The following is a 14,502-nucleotide window of genomic DNA, read 5'->3' as shown; positions in this document are numbered from 1 at the left end:
TCCTTGGGAAGGAAACACTCTGCTCTAGACCTTTTCCAGGTGACACCGTATGACTCTTGGTGCTCCTTGGCATCCCCGCTACCACCATCATTCTTGGTGTTTGAAAGAACCAGGAGAGCTCCTAGGACCCGCCTTGCCTTCTCCTCCCACGACTCTCCTCAACCCAACAACTCCACTTCGAGTCCATCTCGGCCTCTTCTTTGGCCTTCTTATAACCCAGAATGGTGACCCTGTCAAAACCGCAAAGGCCACTGGCTCATTCTCCCCCTTCTGCTTCTCTTATTCTCTGGTCACCAGTATACCTCATGGGGCCCTGGGAAAGACCCTGGCTCCTCATTTTCTTTTCTTTTTCTTTTTGAGGACTTCTCCAATCACTGTGCACTTTCTCTCAACACTGGACTTCATCCCTCAGAGCTTTCCGTATTGAGTTCTCACTTCTTAGTGTCACACTCAAGGCCAAGTTCACCGTATTTATTGCCACCAACTTGTTGAAGCTTAGAGGTCAACAAACTTTTCTGGGAAAAGGTCCAGATGGTAAATATTTTAGGCTTTGTGGGTCTTATGTTCCGTGTCGCAATGACTCACATCTAGCTTTATAGTGGGGAAGGAGTCATCGATGGTATGTAAATGGGTATTACTGTGTTCCCATGAAATCTTATTTACAGAAAAGAAAAAGATGAAAAAAGAAAAACAAAGAATAAAAAACAACAACAAAAACATGAGTAGGCAATAGTTTACGCAAAGATATATTGAACTCTTAACTCTGACATGGAAGCCCAAATGGCCTGTCCCCACCAGGAAATGTGACCTCATTTGGATACAGTGTCTTTGCACATGTAAAGAGAAGATGAGGTCTTACTGTGTCCTAAATTCAATTGGCAGTCTCATACGAAAACCATGTAAGAGAGCGTCACAGAGACAAGCCGAGAGAAAGACACAGATACAGACTGGGACTGTGATTGGAGCGATCCGTGTCCCACCACTCCAGTCATATTTCACCCCTTAGGGCAGTTCCAATATTTGGAACTGGGCAGATTAGCAGGAGGTTCTAAACTGTTAGTCTCTTGGAAGCATTAACCTTTAACATTTAACTTCTCGTTACTTGTACTAGTATATAGTTAATGTAGGTATCCCCCAAACTCCTTCTTTTTCCTGATGTGTTAGTATCATACCACTCTTATTTATATCACACTTAGCTACGGCAGTGTTGTAAGCAGCATTATTTGCATATTTTAATTGCATTTTGCTGTTTTTATTTTAGAAAAATAAGTGGAAAATGGGGAGATGAATGAGCTGACACTAGAGATAAAAATAGAGGTATCATAAATGCGATAAAGTTGAAAGGAGATAGAAATCATTAGGTGTGCTGCAAATAGCAAATCTGTAGCCCCAATCAAACACATACTGGATTGAACTCAGCTGTGTTCCGTTGTGAAAAGTCAGAATAAAAATTTTGAAAATATTCTGTTTGAAGATAAATCACAAAAAAAAAATTTCTAAGACTTAAAATAAGGATTGCATAATTATGATAATTTTAACTTTTTAAAAAAGCTTTCTTTGGGAACATAATCCTCCATGATAAATGCACATTTAGTGTTTGATTTGGTGAGCTGCACATATTTTCAAAAAAAAATTCAAATGGAAAAATAATCAGAATTTCATTTGAAAGTTTTTCATTCAGTTTAAAATATCTCAAGATCTCTTTGCTTTGAAATCTTTATGAAAATTTTAATATACAGAAACTGATAGGAAAACAAAAGGAAGTGAAGTGTCTTTGCTTCGCTTGATACAGGACCTTGAGTAAAAATGGACAAGCTATTTTCCAGACTCACTGAGTTGAAGGCATCAGTCCACAGCCTGAACTCCTTACCTGATGCTGGAGACAGAGCTGGAATGGATGGCCAGACAAGGCCAGGCCACAGTCTGATCACTTCTACACCAATGCTGCATAAACAAGAACGACGTTCAGAGGAGAACTCTTTCAACCCCTGGAGCAACTGAACTTCCAGATATATTGAAGTCTTAACTCTGACATGAAGCCCAACTGTCTTGTGGGACAGTTACATTTTCTAGAGAATAAATAGCATTGGTTTAATATATGACCCAGAAATCCCAAGATACAGGAAATCTTAATTCCACACACACTGGAGATTTGATTTCTACTTGCTCCAACTGCAAGTTACTCAAATGTCCCCAAGTGTAGAATGATAAACTGTGATACATTACATGATGGAATATTATGTGGCAATAAAAAGGAAGAAGTTGGTATGCATAACCATAAGGACGAATAATACATGCATGAAAAAAAAGCTAGACTAAAAAGTCTTTCTATGCGGGGGGTGGGGGGAATGGGGGTGTAGGGGTGTAGGGGGGTGGTGCATGCCTGAAATCCCAGCAGCTCAGGAAGCTGAGGCAGGAGGATCACAAATTCAAAGCCAGCCTCAGCAAAAGCGAGATGTTAAGCAACTCACTGAGATCCTGTCTCTAAATAAAATACAAAATAGTGCTGGGGATGTGGCTCAGTGTTTGAGTGCCCCTGAGTTCAGTCCCTGGTACACGCCCCCCCCCCCCCAAAAAAAAAAAAAAGTCTTTCTCGGGGCTTGTGGTATAGCTCTGTGGTAAAGCACAAGTTTAGCATGTATAAGTTCCTGGGTTCAATTCCCAGTTCCCTCCAAAAATAAAAACAAAAAACCAAATGCTATCAAGAATATGAGTCTATTTATACAACAGTCTAGAAAAGACAAATCTAGGACTAGAAAGCAGATCTGTGGTTGCCAGGGACAGAGGGTGAGGCTGGGGAGGGGTTGACCACAAATGGCTACATGAAGGAATTTTTGGGGGGAGGGGATGGGGATGCTCTGTTTTTTGATCAGGGAGTTGTTTACATGATCTTATGGGTTTGTCAAAACTCACAGAATGGTGTGCCGAAAGAGAAAAATTTTACTTTATGTAAATAAAAAGTGAATTAAACATAGCAATTGGCTACAAGACTAATTTTATGTGATAATGAATAAAGATAATGCTCTTATCTTGGTAGAGAATTATGGATGACTTTCAGTTGTAATTTTGGAATGCATCACTTTTTCTGTTAAACCTTTATTTTTGTTTATTCAAAAGAACTATTTTTAAATAGTTGACTTTTTTTTCCTTTTCTTTTTTTGGTGTTGAGGATTGAACCCAGGGCCTTGTGCATGCCAGGTGAGCACCGTACCACTAAGCTACATTTTCAGCCCACAGCTGACTAACTTGATGACTGGGTAGGTCACGTATTCTCTCTGACTTGGTCAGCAAGATGCTAAGGTGCTTCCTTGGAGTTCTTCCGTTCTGGACATTTTATCATAGGAGCAGAAATGCTTAGATTCCTTTAGGGTCCTATTCTCTCAGTTTCAGAAAGAATTGAACTCTAATCCTTACCAAATGACTCCCTGGATAATTTGTAATCTTTTCAGGAGCATTTTTTTCCCTCATTTTGATCTCCAAGAGAGGGTAAATAAAATGGAAAGAATGTCACAGGAGTCAAAGACCATCCAACACCCTTGAAAAACAGAGTTGGAGCGGACCCTTCAGTGAGTGCTGGTCTGGACGTATCATTTCCTGAAGGATGAGCTGTAGATATAGGAGGGGGCTCTTCTGTGTGCCTCAGCAGGATGGAGCGGCTCTGTTTCTGAGAACGCAACCCCATTTGGAGAGTGGGGGCTGTATCCATTTCCTGGTCTGGCTCTTGCCTCATTACTCAGCATTTAAGTCGGGGCTTGTCTGGCGAGGAAGGTCCTCTGCAATTCATCTCCATTTCTGATTAATTACGGCAATTGACACAACACTGTTTCTATCCCTAAATCTATTAACTAGCAAATGTTCAAGCCATAGCCTCTTAACTCTCATTAATCTCATTGCTCAAGAGTTTTTTTTTTTTTTTAAATCATGTGTTTTATTTCCTCACTATGGAAATTTCAAGTCAGCAGTAAAATCAGGGACATTTTGGCTTCAGCTCCAACTCTGCTTTCCAAGGATGTTGGACAATCTGAATATTGGGACATTCTTTTCACTTTATTTTTCCCTCTTTTTGAGATCAAAATGAGAAAGCTGCTCCTGGGAAGACTGAATTATCCAGCGAATAATATTTTAAGGTTTATCAAAATTAAAATTGCATGTACGCCTTGGCCCAGATATTTCGCTTCTAGGAATTTATTCTAAAGGGATATAGTCACATAAGGATTCAGAGATCTATATTCAAGAAAATATATTCATCCTGTGGTTTATAATAGCAAAACTTTGGGGGAGAACCAAGATGTCAATCATTAGAGGCTTGGTTAAATAAATTATAGTGTGTCCATCCTGTGGGAGAGAATATGTTGTTAAATAAAGGAACAGGTTGCACAATAAGATGTATTGTATCGTTTCAGTTTTGGAAGAAAAAAATCTGGAAGGACCCACGTAGAATTGCCACATTGCCAAAATTGGAAAGTGAGTGGGATTTATAGAGGAGGAAAAAAAGGAGAGGAGAGAGAAGGGAAATTGCAGTTTTTATTTTATCTATACTTCTGTAATGTTTGAATCTTTTCAAGTTGAACAAGTGTTGCTTCTATATTAAAAATGCAAATATAAAAAAAGAAGAATGACGCTTTTCTAAGAATCTGGTAACCAGGCTTAAACAAGACCCTTGCAGCCTGTACAGTGCCAGGAGAGTTTCCAAGCGTCTTGACTTCTCTTATCTCTTTTATGCTTCTGATAACCTGGGGAGGGAGGTGGGCAAATTGAAAAGCTTAAGTCTCCAGGACATGAGCTGATGTCACTCTCATTCTTCCTACGTTCCCAGGGCATCTTCAGTAGTGACCACTTTGTAAATTGGTTTTCTTTTGCTAATGGTTTTTTTTTAATTGCATTTTTATTTAGGTATGATTTAGGTATAGTAAAAGATGTGATTTTAAATGTGCAACTTGATACATTTTGGAAGTCTATGCACCTATGCAAACATCACACCAACCAAGATACAGAACATTTTCATCACCTTGAAGAGTTAGCTCACTACATACTGCCCTTCTCCGTTCACCTCCACCTGTCTCAGGAAACCGCTGCTCTGATCTCTATCACTATGTCTTAATTCTGCCTGTTTTAGAACTCCCTGTGAATGGAAGAAAGCATGTGGGTACTCTTCTGTGATGGCTTTTAACTAATGCAAAGTCTTGGGATTTGCCTATTTTCTTGTATTTGTTAGTAGTGTTTTCCTTTTGTTGTGGAATAGTATTCCATTATATGAACAAATCACAATTTTATTTACCCATATACTTATTGCTGGGCATAGGAATGACTTCCAGTTTTTGCTAATATGCATAGAGCTGCCCGTGTAAATGTGTTTTTATGAACATAGGTTTTCATTTCTTCCAAGCACATGCTTGGGTGTGGGATTTCTGGTTGTATGCTAAGTGTGTGTTTGATTTGGTAAGAAACTGCCAAACCTTTCCCCAAGAGGCTTGCTGAACTGGACATTCTCGCTAGCAATCCATGAGGTGGCTGGTAGGTTTTGCCCTCACAAAAACCCAACCTCAGCCTGTCTGTAGATATTTGCCTCTAGAGGGTAGGCCACAGCACACACTGTACTGAGGCTTTCCCCATTCCAGTCACCAAAGAAAAACAGGTCCTGGTTCTTTCCCCACCAGCTGGATCCAGAAGACTTTTAGCTGGTAGTCTCTGGAGCTTCAAAATCTAAGAAAGCTCCAAACCTGACCATAAATATATTCAAGACTTTTCCAAATACCAAAGAGCATTTTTCTTCAGGTTCAGTTAATACTTGTTTTTCACTTGATAGATCTCCCTTTCTTTCTGCATTCTTTCCCTGTATCAATACGTGTGGGCATATCCCCTATATCATGTATATCCTATGTTATCATATACCACATATCTCCATATCACACCTGTGTGAACTGATGGCTCTTGCTATTCCTTCTGAGATCTTTTGCTATTTGCACATCCAGGTCCAACATTTCTCAGGGCATGCTGAGCCTACCATGGGCTTTGTATGCAGGGTCATAGGTATGGGTATCTATTTTGGCAAGTGAGATTTTCAGTTATAGTAGTGACATACAGTTAACTTTAAAAAAGGTATATTAAGTTAAAGAAGCAAATTGAGAGAAAATGATTTAATAAATAAATGCACAGTGGGTCATAAGAATCCTGATTTGATTTCACATTTAGAAAAACCTCATCTCTAGTACAATTCCTCATTAGCTATTAAAGACGCTTCGAGCAGCTTGGTTGATCATAATAATCAAAAGTGATTTACTAAGCACCCATTGTCACTCAGGATATAATGAGCCCCAAAGTAGATATGGGTCTCTGCTTGGGACTGAACATCAATGATACTGTTACTAAATATATTCCTGACAAAATCTTTGTAATATCTAACTCTCCATGATATATAAAAAAATCTGGGCATCCAATTAATTTCCGGATCAGTACTCTGTGCTTTCTGATTAAGCATCATAAATGCTATTCAGAGCTCTCCGTGGGTTGGTCTGAGTTCCTGCTGATGGTGGAGGGAGGTGTATGTCTCTATGATGATTCTGCATCTGTATTTCTCATTGACAAGACCCCTTTCAGGGCCCTAGTGCCTGGTCTTACCAGGTGTCTAATGAGGTCTGTGCTATTTGACAGTGTTCAATCTGCTCTTTTTGGAGATACCTGTGTTGTAGATATCATCTTAAGTGCTTCTGAGTTTTTTTCTCCCCCTGAAAGAGGGAAGTGTCTCCTAAACTTGAGGTACTTTATATTTTCTCTCTCTCTTTTTAAGCTATAACTGTTCTTTTGCAAATGAACTTTCTCCCAGAAAAGCCCCCCTGTATGTTCTCCCTGTTTTCATTCTTGCCCACCCCCAGTCCATCTCCGTAGCAGAAAGGTCTTTGAAAAATGCCAAATCTAGGCACATTATCTCCCATTTCCTTCAAATCCACATAAAAGGATCAAATCCTTTTGATCTTTGGATGAAGTTGCAAATTCTTATGGCTCACACTCCTACACAACCGATTCTTTTTCTACTTCTCTAGTGTCATCTCATGACATTTTCTTCCTAGATATATTTCTCTCTTCTCCCAACACACACACACACACACACACACACACACACACACACACCAGACTTTCTCAGATCACTGAAATAACTAAGCATATTCCTGCCTCAAGACCTTTTGCTGCCATATACCTGGCTCTCACTCCTCCTTATCCTAATGCATCAGTGTAGGGGAACTTTTCCCCAGGGGAGCATTCCTCCACCTAGCAGCCCAGATGAAGTTTCCCATCTGAAACACATTCATAGCACTCAGTCAATACTGAGTTCATCCATACTCTAGTATGTGACAGGATTCTCTTTCTTTTTTAAAGGCTGAATAATACTCCATCACAGGAGATACCACATTTTGCTTATCCATTTACCTGTTGACAAACCTTTGGGATGGTTCTACACCTTGGCTATTGTGAACTGGTCTTCTATGAACACAGGTGTGCATTTTAACTTTTTAAAAAATAATTTTTAGCTGAAGGTGGACACAATATCTTTATTTTATTTTTATGTGGTGCCGAGGATTGAATCCAGTGACCAACGTGTGCCAAGCAAGCATTCTATCACTGATCCACAACCCCAGTCCTACATTGTAAATTTTTAAATGCTTATTTTTTCTTATCCTTTAGAATTGTCTTCCTTGGACATGTTTTATAATGTACATAGACCATCAGTTTGATAGCAGTTAATACAATGTGTGAATGAATAACTCTGCATACATGGGGAGAGAATGCTGAATTTTTATATGGTCTGATGTGTAATTAAAATATGATTATAGCAAATAACTGCAGTTATAAGTACATAATCATATCTGTAATTATTTCTATTGAGTCTATTTTACCTTCCAGATGCTTGAGGTCATTGAGGGTAGAAACTAAGCTTGCTTTGTTCATCACTCTATGTCTCTGGATCCAAGCTGGTCCTGGCATTTATGACCTTGCATATGGTCAAACGGACCCTTATAACCAATAGATTATTGCAGAATGGCAGGGTGTGACGTCTAAGGTTAGAACATAAAAGACATTGTGACTTCCATCTTGTCCCTTGTCTTGGATCACTCACTCTGGGGAGGAACACTGTCATGTTATGAAGACATTCAAACAGTTCATGAAGAACCACACATGAGAAGGAATAGAGTCCTCCAACCAACAACTGCCACCATGAGAACCTTTTTAGAAGTGGATCCCCCAGCCCCAGTTGAAGTTTCTGCTGATAGCAGTCTTGGCCAACATCTTGACTCAGCATCACTAGAAACCCTGAGACACCCAACCAAGCTGCTCCTGAATTCCTGACTGATAGAACTGTGTGAGATTAAAAAAAAAAGTTTCCTTTTATGCTGTTAAATTTTGGGGATGATTTGTTCACAGCAATATGTAACTAATACAGTTCCTGGTATAAAGTAACACTCAACAAATTGTTGTTGAATTAACAAATGAAAATATATTACTCTCCTTTTTTTTTTTGTATTTTGGGAATGTGCAACTCAGAGACATTGATTAACTTGTTTCAAATCAGAGTACTGAAATACTAGAGGCAGGATTGGACCCAGGTCCACCTGTTTGCATGATTCTTATTAGTGCCATTTCTATTGAACTGTTGTCTCTCTCCTTACTAAGATTCTAAGAGAATTCTCAGCTAGATAGTAAGGTTTCTCTTACTATCTAGCTGAGAATTCTCTTAGTGCAGAATGTCTTACTAATTCCACCCAAACAGGGCCACACAGTGGCTCCTTAGTGAAAACTATGATCCATTGTGGCATGGGAAAAAATATTATAGCTTATTTTTAGCTTGAAATAAAAATATATTTATTTTAGTTGTGGTAAAATGCATTGCCCTCTTAGCTATTTTTAAGCATACAATTGCATTGTGTTAAGTACATTACTGTACTTGAAAAAAATCTCCAGAAAATTTTCATCTTGCCAAACTGAAACTCTACACCCATTAAACAACTCTTCCTTATTTTCTCCCTCACTCCAGCCCCTGGTAACCACCACCCTTTCTGTCTCTATGAATTCGATTGCTCTAGATGCCTCATATAAGTTGATCGTACAGTGTTTGCCTTTTTGTGATTGACTTATTTCTCTTGGCATAATGTCCTCAAGGTTCATATATGCTCTAACATGTGTCAGGATTCTTTTTATTTTTTAAGGCTGAATAATACTCCATCACACGAGATACCACATTTTGCTTATCTATTTACCGCTTGACAAACCCTTGGAGTGATTCTACACCTTGGCTATTGTGAATAGGTCTTCTATGAACACAGGTGTGCATTGTAACTTTTTAAATACTTATTTTTTATTTTATCCTTTAGAACTGTCTTCCTTGGACGTACTTTATAATGTACACAGTCCATCATTTTGATAGCAATTAATGTACTGTGTGAATGAATAACTAACTCTGCATACATTGGGAGAGGATGCTGAATTTCTATAGTATGATGTGTGATTAAAATGTTTAGAGACCTCTGATTTTGTAAGCGTAGCAGATGTTGTTGGATGCCCCATCCATCACCCCTTTCTACACATACTGACTTCATTTCCTTGTGTCTGCAGTTCATCTCTATCTCTGGGGACCCATCTGCTCATAATCATGGCAGCCCCCAGGACAGGGCCTTCTTCCCCTTTCCTTTGGTATTAGTCCTTGATCAATGACTGATGGGAGTTGGTGTCTAAACACTCCCAAATCTTTTCCCTCATGCATTCTAACCTGTATCCCAGGGTAGCCCTGCAGAACTGGATCTCAGGTGCCCATTGGGGACTCACTTGCCATGCACCCTGTACTGACTCTCTTCCCTGTTTTACTCCCTACTCCCCTACCTGTGCTTCCTGGGACCAAATCCAAAATCAACTGCTGCTCTCTGAATCCATTTCTCAGTGTCAGCTTCTCGGGGACTGTAAACTAGGATATAAATGAATGCAAAACCCTCGGAAACCACTCAGCTGCAGTGATTAATGTATGGAGGGTCATGTGTAAAAAAGGAGCATAACAGTGACTGACTGTCTGTCATTCTCAAAAGCAAATTAAGTGGATTCAAAGTACTTGACAATTTCATTTCCTTCCAAAACCAATTCAGCTTTTGTTTCTTAATCAGTGATTTTATTGGAAGGGAGGAGAGTTTCCTAAGATCTTAGAGTTTCCCCAGATAAGAGGCCAGTTTTCTTAGCTTATGAATGAGGATGCTGTGGTCCTGAGGCGTCTAGCATCTTACCAGAGGCCTCACAGCTGGAAAGTGGTGCAGGAGCAACCGGCCCTGCACTGAGGCTCTCTGGACGTGTCTCTAACAGAACCTGTTTCCTACGTCTTGATGCTCAACGGGTTAAGATGAACAGATTTCAGCTGACTTTTTCTTAAAGGGTTAAACAGTGAAACTTTTAAGCTTTGCAGGCCCCTTGGTCTCTTTCACAATTTGTCATTATGGCAAGGAAGCAGCCACCGATAAGAAGCAAACAAACTGCCTTCCAATAAAACTTTATTTACAGAAAAGAGGTGGCCAGCCTGTGGGCTGTAGTTTGCCAACCCCAAGATTAGATTACAGAGGAGAGAAAGGTCCTTTTAGTTTTTATGTTTAAAAGGGATACTTTAATTTTTAAGGCTGTCCTTACCACTTTTTAGTATTTGTCAAATAACATATTTAAAAATAAAACATAGTCATTTAAACATAGGTTTTCTTTTTTTGCAGTCCTGGGGACAGAACCTAAGGGTAATGCATACTAGGCAAGCCCTCTATCACTGAGCTTTGCCCCCAGTCCTTAATATAGTTTAGTATGCTTTTCCTTTGACCCCCCCCCCAAAAAAAATAGCTTGTGGGGTCCTAAGAAGTATCATTACCACTTGTCTTCCCCCTCATATTATTGTCACATCAGTCCTGTACATTGGTCTTGCCAAGCATTGAGGATATTGTATCCGCTTACTACTCATGATCCACAATGGCATGCACAGAGAAAAGACCTTCTTCCCCAAATATTGAAATGAGAGTGTATAGTTTTCATTGTTCCAATATTAATTACTTGCAATTTGGTGTTCAATATTATTTTCTATATTAATTTCAACACAATGGGATGAGTCTAATTTGGAATGATAAAAATTCATTTGCATTTAAATTGATATTTTAAGCATCTCCCTGAGAGGAACTGGTAGCATCCATGATTATAATTATAAGCATTGTTTCCAAAGCAGGTTTGTTTTCCCTTGGAATGATTTGTAAATAGGGTGCCTTGAGTTTAATATTAATCATGATGACATGGATGCCATGCTTCTTTATGAAGTCCTGTGAATAGAGCTCCCATATTTTGGGAATTTCTTTCCTTTCGTGGAATAATGGATAGGCAGAGTTTATCATCTAAGAATACAGCCATTTATATATTTTCCTTTTAGCTTTCAAAATCTTTTGGATACTTATAGCTAGTATTCAGAAACCGAGGTTCATTTTTCAGTTTGAAATGCATTATTATGGTTTAATAATAATTAAAATTTAAGTATGATGTGTCTCCCAAAGACTCATGTGTAAGACAATGCAAGAAAGCTTAGAGGTGAAATGATTAGATTATGAGAACCTTAACCTACCAGTGCATTCATCCTCAGATGTAGATTAATTGGGCAGTCACTTTAGGCAGGTAAAGTGTGGCTAGAGAAAATAGACATGGGAGGCATGACTTTGGGGTCTATATATTTTGTCCCTGATGAGTAGATATCTCTCTGCTTCCAGATTGCCATGTCCTGAGCTGCTTTCCTCCACTGGGCCCTTCTGCCATGAAGTTCTGCCTTACTTGGGCCCAGAGATATGGAGTTGGCCATCTATAGACTGAGATAACCATAAACCAAAGTAAACTTTTCCTCCTCTATGTTGTTCTTGTCAGGTTTATTGGTCACAGTGACACAAATCTAACTAAAGGGTTCTTGCTTTGAGGAATCGGTTATTGTACATTGCATAACAAATGAGTTAAAAGCCTCAAGAAAATCATTTCCACTTCTTTCTCTAGTTCCTTCTGTTTTCCTGGGATGGGCTAGGCCATCTCGTATCAAGGGATTATCTTCTTGGCTTGTGGCTATGAAAAAAGATACGGGTTCTCCCCAGGCTCCAGGAAGCACTAAAGAGCGTTCATTTCCCGAGTTGGTCTTCTTCTGGGTGGCACTTGTTGGGAGTCAACCCGGATCCAAAGACTAACTTCCCCATCCCTGAAGAAGAGCCGTCCAATGGTGAGCCCTGCTGGCTCACATGATCCTTACCAACCAATCAGACTAGCCCTGCTGGCTCACCTGATCCTTAACCACCAATCAGACTAGCCCTGCTGGCTCACCTGATCCTTACCCACCAATCAAAAAGCACCACATGCTAACTCTTAAACCACCCCTGGCTCTATAAATATGCAGAGCTGTTCTTCAATAAACGGGCATTTTCTCCCGGCAAGCCTTGATCCTTCTTTCAGCACTGACCTACAGCTCTTCTTTCATAGTGAAATTCTGGTGTTTACTGAGGTATAAATACACATTTCTATTATGAGCAGAACCAAAGGAGGAACATTGTCAAGGCAGAGAGACAGGCTATGTGAAGGGAAAGCGAAGCAATGGAAGGTAAAGGCAGAAGAAAAAGTGAGGAGGAAAGGATTCACTTACCAGCCACCTGACACACACTTACTGGTCACTACTCTCCTCGAGTCATCATGCTCTGCCAAGGATCCTCATCCTCTTGGGGCTGACATCCCAATAGGGAGGGACACGCACACCAAAATGGGCAAGAGGACCTACCCCATGGGTTTAAACAGGAGAATGACGTGATCTTTTCTATTTTTTTCTTTGTAAGGACCTTTCTGGCTGTTTTTTTTTTTGGGGGGGGGATGCTGGGGAAGGGTAAGAGTAAAGCATGAAGGTTTTGTGGGGTCCAGGAAGCCATGTTGTCTTGGTCCAGGATGCTGATGGTGGGAACAGAGAAGCAGACATGTGCTAGACCTGAGCTAGCAGACTCCCTGGTTGAGGAGAAAGAGGAGGCAGAAGGAGACAAGGATGGTGTAAGTGTTTAGGAAATTGTGTCCTTGACAGTGGCATTTGTTGAGATGGGGAAACTGGAGGGGGTCAGGTTGAATGAAGTCAGTGTGAGAGATGGCAAAGTACACATTTTTTCTCACTGGCTGTGTGAGCTAGGGCAAGTCATTCACCTCTCTGATCTTTAGTTTCTTATCTGTGGGAGGTAGATAAGAAAGTGCCCACTTCATTGGTTTGATATGCAGATTAAATCTGATAATGCATATAGAACACAAACCTAGGAGCACACTAAACAACCAACACTGGATTCCAATAGTCGTGCTGTTCAGAAGAAGTCTATGGAGATAAAAGGGATCGGGCAGCAGGGGCCAAAATATCAACACCAAAGCAGGAAGAAGAGGCAGGAAACCAAACAGGGGTCTCACACTCTGTTAAGCACAATCAATTGTCTTGGATTTGTGAGCGAACACAAGTAAGCAACAAATCAAACCACCCCAACAAAACTGTTTTGTAGCATAGGAGAATTGTGACGACTTGAGAGTGATTAATTAAGGTGTTTATGAACCTTGGCTATGATTTTAAGCACAGAGAATACATTATTTGTTTGAAGGTGCTTGGTAAGAATCCCAATAAGGTAGTGACTGTATCAAATGACTCAGTGTCGATCTGGTCATCACACAGGCACCTGCACACGGACTGTCTCCTTCTCATTAAGTCTTTTGGAACACTGTTGTATTAGTCAGATTTTCGTCACTGTGACCAAAATACCTGACATAAAACAACTTAAAGGGAAAAAAAGTTTATATTTTGGTTGATAGTTTCAGAGGTTCCAGTTCATGGCCAGCTGGCTCCATTGCTCTTGGCCCGAGGTGAAGCAGGACATCATGGGGGAAGGGATGGTGGAGGAAAGCTGCTCACCTCATGGCAGCTAGTAGGCAGAGAGAGGGAGAAAGAGAAGCTTGGGACAAGAAATGGTCCCCATGGGGACTACTTCACCCAACCTCAGCTTCACCTGCCGACAGTTTCCATCTCCTCCCCGTAGCAGGTTCAAATTATTAATCCATCAAATAGATTAATACACTGAAGAGTTTAGAGTCCTTATGAGCCAAGCCCTTCCCCAAAGTTCTACCTCTGGACATTACTGCATTGGGGACCAAGCCTTAAACACGTGAGATTTTGGGGACATTTCAGATCCAAGCCATAACAATTCTCTGCAAGTTAGAGAGAGGATTGCTGGGAGCCATTAGCCAAGTAGGTATGACAATTTCCTTGCCAGCATACCCCATGTTGCAGTGACATTGAATGTAGGTGACCTTGCTCAAGGACCAAGGCAGATTAGGGTGTTCCCGGTTTAAGATAATTGGGTTTAGGGCGTTCCCGGTTTAGGTTCCAGGTTTAAGGTTTAAGATTATTCCTGCTGGGAATAGGGCGTATCCTGCTGCCTGAGTTCCCCTTGAGTTCTCACGGGA

At 40.3% G+C, this 14,502-nt stretch overlaps 1 protein-coding gene across 1 annotated transcript in view; it reads right to left on the bottom strand.

Annotated features, from left to right (window-relative positions):
- Nucleotides 1–14,502, bottom strand: part of Pcsk2 (proprotein convertase subtilisin/kexin type 2) — a 270,847-nt gene that overhangs the window by 79,209 nt on the left and 177,136 nt on the right. The gene's annotated exons all lie outside the window — the stretch shown is intronic.

This window comes from Marmota monax, unplaced genomic scaffold, assembly GCF_021218885.2.
Source record: "Marmota monax isolate L192 unplaced genomic scaffold, Marmota_monax_Labrador192_F-V1.1 WCK01_AAM20220418_F8-fsc00005, whole genome shotgun sequence".
NCBI lineage: Eukaryota > Metazoa > Chordata > Mammalia > Rodentia > Sciuridae > Marmota > Marmota monax.
This window is presented reverse-complemented; position numbering and strand designations above follow the sequence as displayed.